The sequence below is a fragment of the Labeo rohita genome, chromosome 16 (genome assembly GCF_022985175.1).
Source record: "Labeo rohita strain BAU-BD-2019 chromosome 16, IGBB_LRoh.1.0, whole genome shotgun sequence".
NCBI lineage: Eukaryota > Metazoa > Chordata > Actinopteri > Cypriniformes > Cyprinidae > Labeo > Labeo rohita.
In genome coordinates, this window is record NC_066884.1 from 27,904,756 (window position 1) to 27,921,247 (window position 16,492).

At 36.8% G+C, this 16,492-nt stretch overlaps 1 protein-coding gene across 2 annotated transcripts in view; it reads right to left on the minus strand.

The window, feature by feature from the left end:
• Positions 1-16,492, minus strand: part of ncalda (neurocalcin delta a) — a 61,269-nt gene that overhangs the window by 27,579 nt on the left and 17,198 nt on the right. The window contains exon 1 of one of the 2 annotated variants that reach the window (XM_051130706.1): positions 2,752-4,042. The exons of the other annotated variant lie outside the window; for it this stretch is intronic. The gene's annotated coding sequence lies outside the window, so the exon portion shown is untranslated. Of the gene's footprint in view, positions 1-2,751; positions 4,043-16,492 lie in introns of those variants that run through there. 2 annotated transcript variants of the gene reach the window in all.

Consider the following 16,492-nt stretch of genomic DNA (forward strand, 5'->3'; position numbering starts at 1 on the left):
ATAGACAGCAACGCAACTACCTCATTCAAGGCCCAGAAAGGTAGTGAGGACATCGTTAAACGGTCCATGTGACATCAGTGGTTCAACCTTAATTTTATGAAGCTACAAGAATACTTTTTGCATGCAAAGAAAACAAAAATTACATCTTTATTCAACAATTTCTTCTTTTCCATGTCACTCTTCGATGTGCATTCATGAGAGTACCACAATGCGAAGTGCATCCGGGTTCTACATTAGAATGGCCGCTTCTCTTCTGAAGGCACGACAGAGACTGACACGGAAGAGAAGAAATTGTTGAATAGTCATTGTGCCTCATTCATGAAACTTGAGTAAATATGAGTAAATTCTGAGCAATTTGCACATAAAACAGACCTTCCTGAAAACTCTCTTCCAGATTCACAAACGCTTCATAAATGTCTGATTTGATAGTAAAACATGTATGTTAATGAATTCCAATCATTTGTAAACAGGGCGCTCACACACGCTCATTCACAATTAGCATAATCCCCGCCTATTAATTACAGCTACGCAAATTGCGTGTCAGGGAATGTTTTGGAAAGTGTTGGTCTACTTGGCTCCAGTGTATTGCATAAATGCAAAAAAGACAAATAGGCCATATGCCTAACAATAAATATTCAATAACATGTGCCCACTAAAGAGTTTTTAACCAGCTGAAAAAATGTCAGGCGCTCTTCTTAAAATGACCAGCTGGTGACACTTTAAAATGCTTTGGTGGCACAGCATTTTTTACAGCTGAGATGCTTTAGTTGTTTTGATTTGGAATATCCACTGTGACAGCGTATTACTAGTACCTCGTTTTTTAAGAATTATACTAAATATAAAAAAGCAGTAACCAGTAATATGGACTTCTCCATTGTTGTAGGCAGTCGCTGCACAAGTAGGATGGTTGGGCGGTATTTGTCCCGCCCATCCTCTATTTATGGTTGGGTAAATAGTGGCAAGGACAAGCGCTGCATTTTACAGTTATCAATTCAACTACAAAAAAAAAAAAAAATAAATAAATAAATTGCAATTATTATGCACTGCATCAAAATTCAGTGTCATTAGTTTGCCAAAAAGAACACAGAACCTTTTATGCACCATTTACATGTAGTAGGGAGCAGGTGTATATTTCTTTCATACCAACTAACATTTTGAAAATACAAACATTTTCAGGAATTCGAAAGTTCGAAATGTTTCAAGAATGAGGCCTGTTATTTGTGTTTTCTTTGTGTACAAAAAGTATTCTCGTAGATTCATAAAATTAAGGTTGAACCGCTGATGTCAAATATATCTTAATTTGTGTTCCGAAGATGAACAAAGGTCTTAGGGGTTTGGAACGTCATGAGGGCGAGTAATTAATAACAGAATTTCCATTTTTGGTTATCCCTTTAAGTGCTTATCAGAATGATACCGACTTTGAGAATGCTATTAAAACAACACTTAGCTTGATAATGAAAAAAATAAAATCATGTCAATTCGGCACGCTGCGTATTTAAGCCATTTAAGAGATACACACAACACACAAGCACATCCTACACACTACGTACACACCCACACAGACAGACGCTGTAATAACAGACAGGGCTGATAACACACAATAGCACTGGTTGCGGCGAGGATAATCTCCTCCCACACACGTGGGCCATGCCGAACAAGCTGCCAGCAGTGTCTCTCATCCCTACAGCCAGCAGGCCTCCAACGCAGGAGTGTGTTTGTCTTCAGTGCCATGTGTTTCTGAACTACCAGTAGGCCGTGTGCACGAGTGTGCGTATAGGAAATGCTGCCACATCACTACAGGGACCCGCTAATGTCTAATAACCAATATGTCTCACAACAGGAGTCAAGGCGAGCACAGAGTCGCTTCAGGTCTTGCTCCTCAGGTAAGCTGTTACATTAAATTAGCTGTTGGTAAATTAGCTAATGACGTATACGATGGTCCTTTCATTAGGAGTGGAGAAAGCTGCTAGAAATCTCTCTGACATGAGCTCTTCTTGGGTTGATAACAACTATTTTTGAATAAAGCCAACCGTTGAGCCTTCAAAAAACTCCAGCAATTAGCAATAAATGTTTTCTTCCTGCCATAGATCACCCTCCACCCACGTTCAATGCGACAGGGGGGATGGGGCTATTCTGGTATTCAGTGCAAGTGCGTCTCCTCAGAGAGAGCATTCTTAACGCACACGCTCACCCACATGCATGAGTTAAGCGAGGAGTGAAAGTGTGGGGGAAGGTGAAAATGAAAAGTTGGGGAAGAATAGAGGAAGAATTTGGACAGATTATGCCAGCTCCCTCATCTCTCATCCTTTCCCATGAGGTTCTCTGATGTAGCTGTTTCCGCTATGACAATATGACACAATTCAGAGCTGGTGGTGGAGAGATAACTGGACTCTCTCAGTGAAATCCATTCTGCCTGTCCACAAACAAACCGATAACATGAGATGAATAGGATCTGAAAGAGCAGGGAAACATTGGAGGAGACAATCTGTGTGTACGGGGGAGTTTATCGAGTGAATGATAGAAAGGGAACAGTTAACTACATCCTTTCTCCTATTCATAGACCCCCACCGCGCTGTTAGCTTGTGAAGGAGTGAGAGAGCATGCAACAGCTGTGCACGAATGATCACAATGACATCTAGCATAGCCGAACCAATAAAATCTCACCTCTTCTGTGATATCACATGCTAAAATAGTCAATTCAAAAAACACTGGGTGTTCCTACAAATGACAAATAAGTAGTATATAACTTACCTCTTTTTCAATTTCTATTTTCCCCTGCAATCCACAGCCTTCAAAAGTCCATAACCCAGCTATTTATACCTGACGATGAGGATGATGCTGTTAGCTACAAGCAGAGACCACCAAGACTAAGACTAACTGTTTCAATTCAACAAGTCCTCAAGATTCTTCGAAGCCCTATGCAGTCAAGAGTGGACCAAACTCTGGCAGCGTCCCTCCCCCAATGACGTCAACGGCCAGTCACGTGAGCGCATAAAAAGCAGAAGCGAGCTAGTGTTGCCCTGGCAACAGGCAGACAGTTCTATAGTGATTTCAATAGGTCATCTGTCAGAGCTGCGTTGAAAGAGACCCTCACAAAACCACAGCCTAATCCGCAGACAAAATGCGCAAGTGTTTTGAAGAAAGCTACAGTGTAGACAGGAAACTCCATTCAGCGGTGAAAAAGAAACCGCACGAAGTGCGCAACAATATGCGAAATGTGTATACACACAACAATCATCAGATTGTTGTAGCGTAATGCGCTGCATGAAGCAGCGCCGAGGTATGAAAAGCAGCATTGTGGTAGAGTTTCCAGCAGTTTCAGACATGCTTCCTTCAATCATGACAGGAATAGAGGCGTTCTGGTGTTGAGTCGATGGTTCCCATGAGACTTTGGACCCAGATTATAAACATTCTTTGGTAATCAGAACCACAGAGGAAGGCAGAACATAAACAGACTTCAGCTTCATGATGTTAACGTTACAATCCCACTGTGTTACCAAATTCCCTGAGAATAAAAATCATTTAGCTTTTGTTTGATGCAATGACAATTGGTATGTCATCAAATTCCTTACACTGAAAGTGAAACTTTAATAGTTACAATCCAGCTTAAAATCAGAAGAATTACAACTAGAGCTGCAACGTTTCATAGGGCCCTACACTGTAAAAAATGACTGTGATTTTAAATGCTATAGTAAAAAAATGCTACAGTAAAATCTTATTAACTCCATACTATATATGGTGAAAAACGGTATTGAACATTGGAAGTGAAAAAGAACTTATAATTTACAGTGAATAACTGTACGTTGACATTCCCAGAATTTCCTGCGTTTTTGCTTATCAGTTGTATACGTTGTGGTTGTATGTTACATCTGATGTTGTTAAATTCAAGTTTATTGCATTATTTGAGTTTCATGTGTTACCATGATGGTGTTTAGTGCTTGTGTGACACTGTGCACCTTCTATGTTAGTATTTAAAAGCTGCTTATGATGGGTTTTGGTTCATCATGTGACTTTCTCATCACCACATGCTTTTGGTGGTTATTAGTGTTTTACAAAGGTACAAAACAGAACTCTGTACATCCATATTGGTATGTTAACATTACATTAATTAATGAAATTAAGGTATTTCAATGTAAATTTAAGTTTAATCTGTAAAACCTAAGATGTATCTCCCATATTTTTTATGATAAAATTCTGCCAACCACAGCTGGCAATTTTTTACCATAAATTTTACAGATTTTTTTCTGTTAAACCAAACTTTTATTTTGACTGCTGTGAAGACCTTTAAGTTTCTGTTTGTCTATGATATGAAGATAGTATTTCTATTTCGAAAGAAAAAATAAGTATTGTTCAAAAGAAACAGTAAAACGCTCAGTAAGTGTTTCTCAGAGCAGTTCTAGAGATTTTGTGTACACACGCAGTACTGAGCACACACGTTATGTAATGACTGTTTAATTGACTGGAATGTGAATTAAATTGTTTGTACTTTCTGTACTGAAAGCTCCTAACATTAAGATGAATTCCTTGTGTGTGAAACACACTTGGCAATAAAGCTCTTTCTGATTTGGAAGCCGGAGGGCGCACTTGCACAGAAACTCCACATATGGGTTATAGAAGAAGTAATAGTACTGACGACGCTTCAGGAATCTCTAATCCAGTGATCGCTGTAGCTGAATAAAACGCAGATAGAGAAATATTAACTGAGGAAACGTGAAGACAATAAACATACTATATATACACACATTATAATGCAATGCTAATTGACACAGCCTTTATAATACTATAAAATAGCATGATTTCAGCCTCATTATGTGATGTTAAACCACTGCCAATCACAAAAGGTTATTTCAGACACTTGACTATGTTATGAAATTAATTAGGAGAAAAAAAGTTTGTCAATAAATTATGTCTCTGTTGGACAACAAGTTTGTAAACATGCTCAAACACATGCAAAACTACATCGCACACTTGCTACTAGTACAGTTAACGTTATTCAAGGCTCAGACCTTTTTTTTTTTTTTTTTCCCCCACTTTACAGTTTTTGACCAAACCAGTTTCAGATTGAGCTCCTCATTTAGCGATATACTAGTTTCACGTCCGCCTTCAGCATGTCACTCCGCACTGTCGCAAACACAAATGTGTCAACAACTAGACTTTATCGTTATTACTGCGGGAAGACTAATTCTTATCGTGGGGGAAATTTTTACCAGTATATCGTAAACTATAAGATTTCACCTATCCCTAAATGAAACCGTGTGTCAGCGCCATTCATTCACACAGAGACACACAAAAAATATATTTAAATAGTATTTTTGCAGCTTAATATTCACAGAACCTATAGGCCATATCTAGGGCTGGGTGATTGCTCAGATTTTACAGATTAATTCAAATTTTATGTTTTGGTTGGGCCAGTGGTTCAAATTTTTACTTGCCCGGTCAAAATTTTCACTGGCCCTACCATAAAATTTTTTTTTAAATAGTTGCTGCTATCATTGTTTTTAACTCATGTTAACTTTCATTTTAATAAATAAGCTTATATGACACCAAAATTTTACATACCAAATAAAATTGTACAATTCCCGATTCCAATTTCGATACCACACCAAAACCTATCAGCCTAACTAAAGTCCAAACATTATTTGTTTGTTCAAAACATTTGTATTATTATTAATATTTTATTAAAAAGGAAAGATGCTTTAGGGTAAACAGCAGACAGACTGAAAGAGCGCAAACTCAGTCTTTGCCAGCAGATGGCGCTTATAGAAAAAGTGTGATATTACGTTTCTATGGTTACTGCTTATGAACGCTACTTTAAATACACGGGCAAATAAAAAGAAAACGCAATGTAAACAGTCAGTTCCCCTCACAGATACATTTTCATAAACCACAGTTTCAATATTTAGGACAATAATTGGTGCATTGTGCACCGTGATCTTGGTCTGGCTGCTACAGTATTTTTTTCTCTTTGCCTTTGTCTTTAGCGTCTTTGGCCTCTGTTAACAAATGTCTAAAGAGTTCATCATATTTCTACACACATGACATTTTGAAAGAAGACTGCAGGCAGTTCGTGTGCAAGCCCAGAACAAGAGATCAGTTGAAATATGTCCAGTCGATCGGTGCATCTGCCTCCACTGTATAAATTATGTATCGATCATTGTTAAAGCTACAAAGCTAATACTTTTGTAGGCTATTTGTCCGCCAGAGAGGTGTATCTCTGTGATCGCTTAATATGTTAAATTATCAAGGTTAAAAAACACGTGCAAATGATAAACTTTTGTGACGATGCGGCAGTGGCCCGATCGGGCCAATGACATATTTGTCAACTGTCCCGAGCATCTTTCACACTGGCCCCGGGCCATCGGACACTCCTTATTGTTAAGCCCTGGTTAGAATTTGACAGTTTGACAATATGCAATAAGATAACAATAAAAAGAAAAGAACGATCCAACCGCATGTCGGCGGATATACGCAGCTGTAGTTCATGCATCTTTTCTGCAAAGATTTAACATTTAAGTGATTAGTCGGACATTTACATCATGTTAACCAACTTCATGTGTAGCAAACTTGGAACAGAATTTTCTGTAACTAGATGGTTAATTAAGAACAAGTTACTTGAATCATGTTATAGTTACATTTTTAAGTTTTAAGTTAAAAAATAAATAAAATAAAAATAATTGAGATTTAATTTTTTTGCTGTATCGCTCAGCGCTAGCCATATTGCATTATGATTTAAGTGCACTGACCTACTTTTGATTTATTCATCCAAAATTGAGCAAATTCTAAAACATTCCGCATTTTGCAGTAAATTCCATTTTAATCATAGGGCCCTAGTTTTAGTGCTTTCTTTTAAAAATGTAACCACATGTCTTTGCAGAGCTTCTATGGAGGTTTTAATATTATAACTCATTTGAATGATGTTGCCAAGGGCAAACAAACCCATGGGCCACCCTGCCTGGGTGTGTAATTTCTTTGCCATGTGTGGCTTTAAACAAAATTGCACAAAACAATGACCAATTTCAAATAGGTTTTTCCCATCGCATGGACAAACAGAAGAGTCTGAATGCTGCTCCAAACTCACGCCATTGATTGACCCTTGAATGTCACTTACTTGAGCAACGTGCAATGCTGAGAGCCAGTTCTTAAATCAACCTACAAACTGTTTACGTAAAATTCTCTCTGCAAAATAAACAGGGATTCGAAATAGTATTTTAACATTGTTAAAGTGTGCTGAAGCTATCAAGTTCTCCAAAACTTGATTTAGGGGAAGATTTGCAGGATTTAGAAACCAAAATATTGCTTTTTAGACGAGAACAGTGTAAAAATAATGTGCTCTTGATATAATGTGTCATAAAACTCCAACACATTTTTTCACTGTAATCATCATTCAGGGATAAAAACCCAACTAAACTCTAACATTAGGTTGTCAGCAGTTGTGTGGTTACTCTTTCAACATAACTTCTTTGAAAAACAGGCAGCACATTTGATTTGTTTCTTCCAGAAACACACAGAATTCTTTGGGCTGCACTGGCCCATGGAGTAAGTCCTGGTCTCTGGATTCCTTTACAGACAGCGGAAAGAGAAGCACAGGGGTCTCTGGGTCACTATTTCAGGGTGAACCCACCCACTCTCCAGCCCAAGAGCGTGGAAAAACTCTGCTTTCATGCAAGGGGTCTAATTTGAATACCATCTGGTGGCTAGTTGAATAGAGGTAACCAAGCCTCTAAAATGAGGCAAGAAAGGATGACAACAGAAAAAGGGCAAGGTCAGGAAATAAGAGCACCACAGGGGGAAAGCTTTGGCACAGAGAAAGAGGGGGAGCATCCCCCAAAGGGTTGAGGGGTAGAGTAGGCGGAGAGGAGGCTTGCTGTGAGAATCATGGATGTTTGTTCCATACTAGGAAACATAAGTTATGTACGCTACAAACAATGCCCAGAGAGAAAAAAAAAAAAAAAAAAAAGGTTTGGTGAAAAAGAGAAAGAACTTTAATAACACACAAAAAAGCTTCAGTCAATAGATATATCTTGGTCTAAAAGTCAAAATTAAGGATGGGGATGATACGTATGTAATGTCATATGTGTCTTGAAGGAACACTCCACTGTTTTTGAAAGGCACAATGATATTACACCGCCGTCAACTCTGCCGGCTGCAACTCTGCATCTACACAAACTTAGTGCCGGTCACTTTCAGGCACTGCGTAATATCATTGTGCCTGCTGCACCCATGGTACGGCAGCAAAGTTCCTTGATTATTACGCCAAAATGAGAGCATAGTTCCTAGCCATATCGGCCTAGAAAACCACAACTTTTCATTTTCTGTCAGTCTTAATACACAATGTAACTACAGAAGGGTCAGTTTTAAATAGCAAAGTGCTACTGTGCTATATCAAAACTTAATTTTAATTAGTAATATGCCTTGCTTAGAACTTCATTTGGACAATTTTAAAGGACATTTTTTCAATATTTAGATTTTTTTGCACCCTCAGATTCCAGACTTTTAAATAATATTGGTCAAATATTGTCATATCCTAACAAACCATACATCAAAGCTTATTTATTCAGCTTTCAGATGATGTATACATTTCAATAAATAAAAAAAGACCCTTATGACTGGTTTTGTGGTCCAAGGTCACATATCTGATAACGTTACAGACAATTAAAAGGCCAAGTAAAACGGACTATAATGTAACAAAGTAAAATAAATACCTAAGGAACTAATAGTTTGCAACAGGACAATGCCCATTTTAAAACTTAAATATTTAATATATACATAAATATTGCATAAAAAAGCTTTGTGAAATGAATTTCAATGCACGGCATATAGTATCTTTATTCCTGTGCAAGAATTTTTTTTTACTGCTGCCTTCCTCTTCTTGCTTTGCATAAACCATGAATGAATGAATGTTACTGTCGCAGAAGACAGGTTCTCTTACATTTGCCTGTCAAGATAACTGAAGAACGTGTGTCTAAAGTGTCATGGCAGAGCATTAGATAAGGCAACCACGAAGATATAGCAGCACTTAAACCGCTGCACATCACACACTCCTGCACAAAATAACACTTTGGACAACAAAAGACGACCAGTGAGAGTTTAGATTAATGGGATGTGGACAAACTTACAGTCAGAAAGGAACAATTGACTTGATAAGCAGAGATGCACTGACTGCAATTTTCTTGGCCGATTCCAATTTTCGATTTTTCTATAAGTGTGACCTGCCGATACCCATATTCCGATTTTCTGTCTAAGAACTATCATTTACACTGACAGCATATACAAACAAACAACAACAACAAAAAAAAAAAAAAAACAACAAAAAAAACCTAACTTTCAGTGCAAAAAAAAAAAAAAAAAAAAAAAAAAAAAATTATTTACATAAAAAATAAACATTACAATTCCCCCAATCTGGACAAAGTTGCAGGTACTCTCTCACTTAAGCAACTCTCAAAATAAAGTGCTCTGTGACTGGAAAGACATAACAACTAAAAAGGAGTTGCTGTATATAACAAAACAGATGTCATTTCCCACTGTTTCTTAAATGGTCATTTATTCCCCTGACCTTATTAAATGTGTCATGTCTTACATCAAATTCTTACACTGTTTCAATTAATTCAGTTAGAATAACAGGAAACTGTACAGTTGTTACCATTCCAATGAAATCAGTATTAACAAACTCCATCTTTCCACTGCAGAGGAAACAGAAGCTGCATCTGAAGTGGCATTAGATGCATTTACACAGACTGTTTAAAGAAAGCTGAGGTGCCATAAATGCATTTACACTGCACAAATTCAAATGCATAAAGATTTTTATAAGATTAATGTTTAAAATATTTTTAAACATACAAATAAGTAGTGTTAATTTTGTCAGCTATTTTCAATTTTAGTGTTAGTCCCATGTTAAATGTCCTTGTTAGTTTTTTTTTTTTTTTTTTTTCATATTTAGTCAACCTTATCCTATTAGTTTTTTTTAGTCAAGTTTTTGTCAACCAATAATCTCAACATTTTAGTCAATGGAAACTTGACATTTCAGCAATAAGATTATTAATTAACTATTTAACCATTTAATTCAGTCTTACTCAATGTGCATTTTAGTTGCAATTAGTCAGCTTTGTCCTCTTTTTGTTTAGTCAAGTATTAGTCAATGAAATGTATGAGCATTTTAGTCAGGTATTGTCAGTGAAATCTTAGTCACATTTTCAACATGCTAAACAATGGTTAAACTGATTAAAAATATTTTTGCTACTTTAAGCACAAATCAATAGAATGTGGACTCATACATATGATTTATTTGAACTCATCTAGTATTCTGATTTATTATAAGCTTTTTATTATGTAAATTAATACCAAAGACTTATGCACCCTCTCTGTCTACATTATAAAAACTGGTAAAACAAAACAAAAAAATATTATAAACAGTGGAATTCCTTTAGTACTAATTCCAAATCGCAATAGCCTATGTTTCTCTATTAAAACAACAGCGGTTGAGTAAGTGCACTTACTCAGCAACCACAACCGCGAACAATATAGTTGAGATCTCATGACAGAACACTGACCGGCTGACTAACACTTTCATTTAGATCGCTAAACTCTACCTTGTTTGGCTTTATCTGTGGTTTCTGATCATCGTCAGTGACGCTTCTGCAATGAGGAGTGAGCATGTGCACACGGTTGGCAGATTGCTTAAAATAAGCAAACCACCGGACAGGAAACATATACTTGTAAGAGCGAAGCTCTGATTCGGGGATTTGAACCGTTATCTGGCAACCACACATGAAAGCTTGCATATTAGAGGCGTGTAAAATAAAGAGGTTTTTGGTGAAGTTTTTATTTTTAATACATTTTAGTCTCATCTTTTTCGTCAACAAAATTGCATGTTGATGTAGTCCTAGTTTTCGTTTACTGAACTATCATCTCAACTTTGTCTCGTTTTAGTCATGGAGGGAGAAAAAAAACAAAACAAAAAAACTCATCAACAAACATTTTTCATCATAATTTTAGTTGATGAAATTAATACTATAAATAAGAAATGTTGGGAAAAATGCAATAATAGTTTTAAACATGAAACCAAACCAGTAGGTGGCGGCAAACGACTGTTTGAATAAGTGAGTCATTTAGTCATTCATTCAACAGATTCGTGCAAATGGCTGATTCATTCAGAAACGAGGCTAGTGATTCATATACTCTAGTAACCACAGTGACTCTAGTAAATAAATTCATATATCATGAATTTATTTACTTACTAGGCCTATCACTGTATGCATCTATAACAGCTGTTGTGCACATTTGTTTTGATTTCTGCACAAATGTCTCTCACATACTCACTCAGGCTGCGCAAGCCTCACCTAGCATGACATAAATACATTAACAGTCACCGTGTGTCGGAATCGGCAGTCACCGGTCCGGACTGGTCATGTGGAAAATCGGCTAATTCCAGTCCCTGGTCGGTCAATTTGGTGCATCTCTCTTGATAAGAATGAAAAGATCTGCCGTTTTAAGTCTTATTCAGATGATTTAGCTTCATCCTGAATTAATTTCAACATCCAAACATTTATTTCCTTTCCTATTTCCTATGCACAAGCACATATGGACAATGAGCTGTAAGAATGACTATTACAACATAAGACCAAAGTGTACTTCATCTGTCCGCGTTGCGTGGTGGCCTGTGCACTGTCAGCGTGACACAACATTTTATCATCAGAAGTGTCTGCAAACATCCGTCCGCGTGCAGCCCAGTACAACAGTATACTGTGCATACGTGGCGGTGCACGAGACAAAAAGCATAAAGTGAAGTAAAGCCGGGCCTTAAGGCAGCAGGAGGAGATTGTAAATGAAGATCTGGGCATCTGGTTCAAACTAAACCATCTACCAAAGGAATTCTATTATTTGAAAACCAAAAATGTTTCCTCAGTGACCCAGCTACATTTGGTTAATAAAAAGCAAGTCAATTTTTAAAAAGAAAGAAAGCTGGTGGCTCAGTTAACTAATAGTTGTCAATACTGCAAAACACAAGGTTTTCACTTCCCTTCTGGCACTAAGACCAACTGAGTGAATTGTGTGAACTTAAAGAGTAGGAAACGGAGTTATATAACAACTTATATAAAATTTGCAATGTTTTACCAAGGCTTTTACCAAACTGTGCATACAGTTCATGGATCAACAATCATTACTAATGAAACAGATGACAGAGTAAGAGTTAAGAGATGGAAAAAAAATACATACAACACAGAGATGAGCTCATTGGTCAGGGTTAGCCTATCTCAGAGCATGGGAACATCTCCCCTCACCCCCTCTTTGGGTGGCCCAGTGAACTCTGGGAAAGAGATGGGGCACAGAAACTACTGTAGCATTCAGCATTAAAACCTTTGCACTTTGCAATTGTGCTAGATACAGTGAACGTTTGAAATCCTGAAATATCTCTACTGATAACAGACTTATCAGTAAACATGACTAAACATAAAAAAATAAACTGTTGTAAATGGGAAAGTTAGCAGAGACCAAATGGACTGTTTTTAGGCATTCACCAGCCCTGAAAAAAAATTCATAACATTGCTGCAACACAAAGGGTGTGATGCCACCTTAAGAAGGTATTTACTATATATAACAATTTTCATATAAAAATAAAAGGTGAACATAATATTAGCATCCAGGAAGTTAAAGATGAAATTACAAATAGGTGCAAACAAAGCAGGCCTTGGCCAAAGTCCCTTTAAAGCGTTTATAGTACAGGCATCAAAGTACAACTCTTTTCTACTTAAATGTGAAGTGACAAATCAAGCATGTTTCAATACTAGACTCAGCAATAAAATCTGACAACAATAAAATAGCATCATAGAGGTTTACCCAATGTGCTTTCACATTCTAGAGAGTAAACAAACAGACAATGGCTGAATTAAAAACAAAATTGGGACTTTTAACTAAAAGGAGGGACTTACACTCTCGCAGCAACCATATTAAGCACTACAATTATTTTAGTGGTTCCTCTTCCTTCTCATAAGAGGATGCCATATCAGGTACAGTATAAGGACTGAGAATGGGGAAAAAAGTGCATGAAAGCTTTAGGAGAAAGGGTGTCCAAACCTGTTCCTGGAGGGTGACTGTCCTGCAGAGTTTAGCTCCAACCCTAATAAAAACACACCTGAACCTGAACAGTCCTCAGACTAACTAGAATCTTCTAGACAAGTGTGTTGGAGCTAAAATCTAGCCTTTGGCCCTCCAGAAGCAGGATTGGACACCCTTGCTTTGAAGCATCAGTGATCTATTAATACACCCCTCACAAGGACACATGCTCCAACCAAAAGCTTTGACATGCACCTCTCAAGAAATAAATCAATACATAAATAAAGTGCAGCTGTTTCCTCAGGTGACAGCCACAAATGCTTTGACTCTGGTCTTCACATCACACCTTTTTCATTCAGTCATAGGTGTATCAAACGTAATCTAGTTTTCCACTGGAGCAGTTTCCTTGTATTCTGTGCACTGAACGGAATTTCCACACAAATGCTCTTTACACTCACTGAACTAACCTTGAAAATGCAACACTGAAATGGAATACCGAATAGTAAGGCTACATGCAAATCGTTATTGAATCCCTGTTTCTTCAGATTACATGGTCATGCCACTATTAGAGTACTGAGTATTAATTTTGTGTGACCCATATCAATGTTTATTAATAGCAAGCTTGTCAATAAAACGTTGGCCTTTAGCGTGATAAACACAAATGGAAACAGGCCATTGTATAACTCCCTCGTAGTTACCAAACAGACCATAGCAAAACAGAACACAACCACTATTTGCAGAGCCCTTTAAAGTAATTTGGTATGATATTTCAGTTAAGAAATCGACGTGCTCTAAAGGTTTTATAATAGAAAAAAATATATAAACTTTGGTAAGGCTGCAACAATTCCTTGATTCTATCTGAGCATTTGATTTAAAAAAAAAAAAAAAAAAAAAAAATCCCTTGATTGCATTTTGCATTTCATTTTCGGCAAAATGCCGGAAGTAGCGCATTGTACATATTAAACTTATTTAAAAATCCTAATAAAGCATAGTGCTATTAAAGGAGAACTCCACTTCCAGAACACCAATTTACAATTAATTTACTCACCCCCTTGTCATCCAAGATGTTCATGTCTTTCTGTCTTCAGTCGTAAAGAAATTATGGTTTTTGAGGAAAACATTTGTTATAAAGCATAATGTACATTAGCTTTATTGTTAAAATACATATATTTTAACAGTTTTGTTCAATAAAAACATATGATTATGTGCTTTTGATACTTTATTTGAACTTCTTCCTCACTGCTATTATATAAGTATTTTAAGTCATTTTAAAGGCCACTGTTCACTTAGGTCTATTTTTATTACTACAAATATGGATAGATAGCTAGATAGATAGCTAGATAGCTAGCTAGATAGATAGATAGATAAATAGATAGATGTGGGCATGTCCGATAGGGGATCTATTGCAAATTGTAACTGTAAATCCTACCCCTGTCCAGTTGGTGGCGAGTGCACTCCAGTGTGGCAGCAGAGCAGGGGATCCCGAACTTAAAATTAAGCTGTCTCAAATCTTTTGCTATGCGTTTTATTAATCACAGACGAATACCCAGTTTAAGCTATCCATCATGCCACATTAGAAGAGTATTTATTGTTTGAATTTCCTAATGAAATCGACAGAATTTGAAATCTGAGATTTTGTTTTATATCAAAAGTAACAAAGCTTAGCCTATTCTGATTTATTAAATGGGAGGCATACTGTTCATTCATCAACTGAAAACAGTTTGATTTGGATTTAAGAATTGATATTGGTTTATAAAAATCTGAATCTCTGTCCATCTGTTCTCTTCAAAATAAATGCATCGTCCTGTAGGTTCATGATTAAAAATGAAAATGTGAACAAAAACAAACACAAATAAATGTGTTATTATAATTAAAATATGAAAATTAAAATGACAGGTAATAATAATTTATAACAGAATTTTTACGACCCTGTCTGTCAAAATGACAGTCTAATGCAACCTCTGGTCCAGACATTACATTTATATTATATAAGTTCATGAGAAGAGAGCAGAAAGTTGTATAGCACTCTGAAGCCCTGACTTTGGCTTTTCTCGTACTGACTGTTTCTCCCAAAAAGTTGCTGTTCATATGCATATAGTTAAATAGTGTTTCCCACAGACTTACATTCTATGTGTGGCGACACTTCCCCTGGGGGAAATACATACAATTGGTTGGTCTGAACGAAAACAGTGGACGGGCTGATTGAAAAAGCTAATTCATTCTCTGCCAGCAGGAGGTGCTTTTGGAGTGGCAGAAACAGCAGTTTTCCCATTAACAGTTCCAATCAAAGCAGTGCTGTGTTCACAAACACTACTTTATCAGGTAAGATGAAATTAAAATGACACTCCCGTGCCGCATTTTGATTTTGAAACGTGCAGTGTTCATGTTTATTCAACAAAGTCAAAGACTTCTGGAAAATCTGAAAACTCTGAATATGCTGCCAACCTCCACTCAATCTTCTGAGACCATCACAGCATTTAAGAAATAGATGAAGACATACCTCCTCCACAAGCACTTAACTAATCCACAATCATAAAAAAGTCACTTACTATAACACAAATGCAGCTTTTAAAAAAAGTTTTTTTCTCTTCCACATTTCTCCTTTGCTCTTTTATTCTAACCTAGCTCAACCATATCTGCATTATTTGCCTTTTTGGTTATAAAAAACATAGTTTATTACAGCATGGCAAAACAGCTAAAAGTTTAGGTATTGCTACTATACGTCTCAATCACCTTAGAGCTCTCCAGGTGTATGTCTACTGTTAAAGCATGGTGCTACTTACTAACAGGAAATTCATTCTTCTTTGGAGCAAGCCAATTATTTAACATTCTAATGGTTAAATCAGACTTTGTAAGAACCCTTTCAGCAAGACAGAAACAAACATGCATAGGACAATGACACTGTCTAAAATGAGTTATTTTGATAGCATGATTTTAGAGTTTTAGAGTGAGGTATTAGACTTAATAGAATAATATGTATAATATGAATAAGAATAAGAAAAAGGTGGGCACTGTAGGTGAAACAGAAAGTGCATGAGACCATCATAAATACAAAGAATATTCATGAAAACGCAGAACAGTGAGCGCTCTGCCTACACTCCTGGTAGTTACGCCACTGATACATATTCAAACAAATCAAACTAAAGGTGCAGGAGCAACCAAGATGCCACACTTTGTTACATAAAGTTTGTTACATAAAGTCCAAATGGTTCAAATTAATAATACGCAAACATTCGTACTGCATCTCTGGATTTCGATTACTATAAAGAGCGAATTACATAATTTTTGCACTGATATTTGGCCTACAGGCAAGCATACCCACAACAGACACGCATGCAGTGTTACAGAATGAACCATTGCGTGCCCATCTCCTTGGACACCTGCTATGGAGATGTGGGTGACTTTTGAGGTATGCAGGTTGTACAGTCGTGAACGTGTGCAG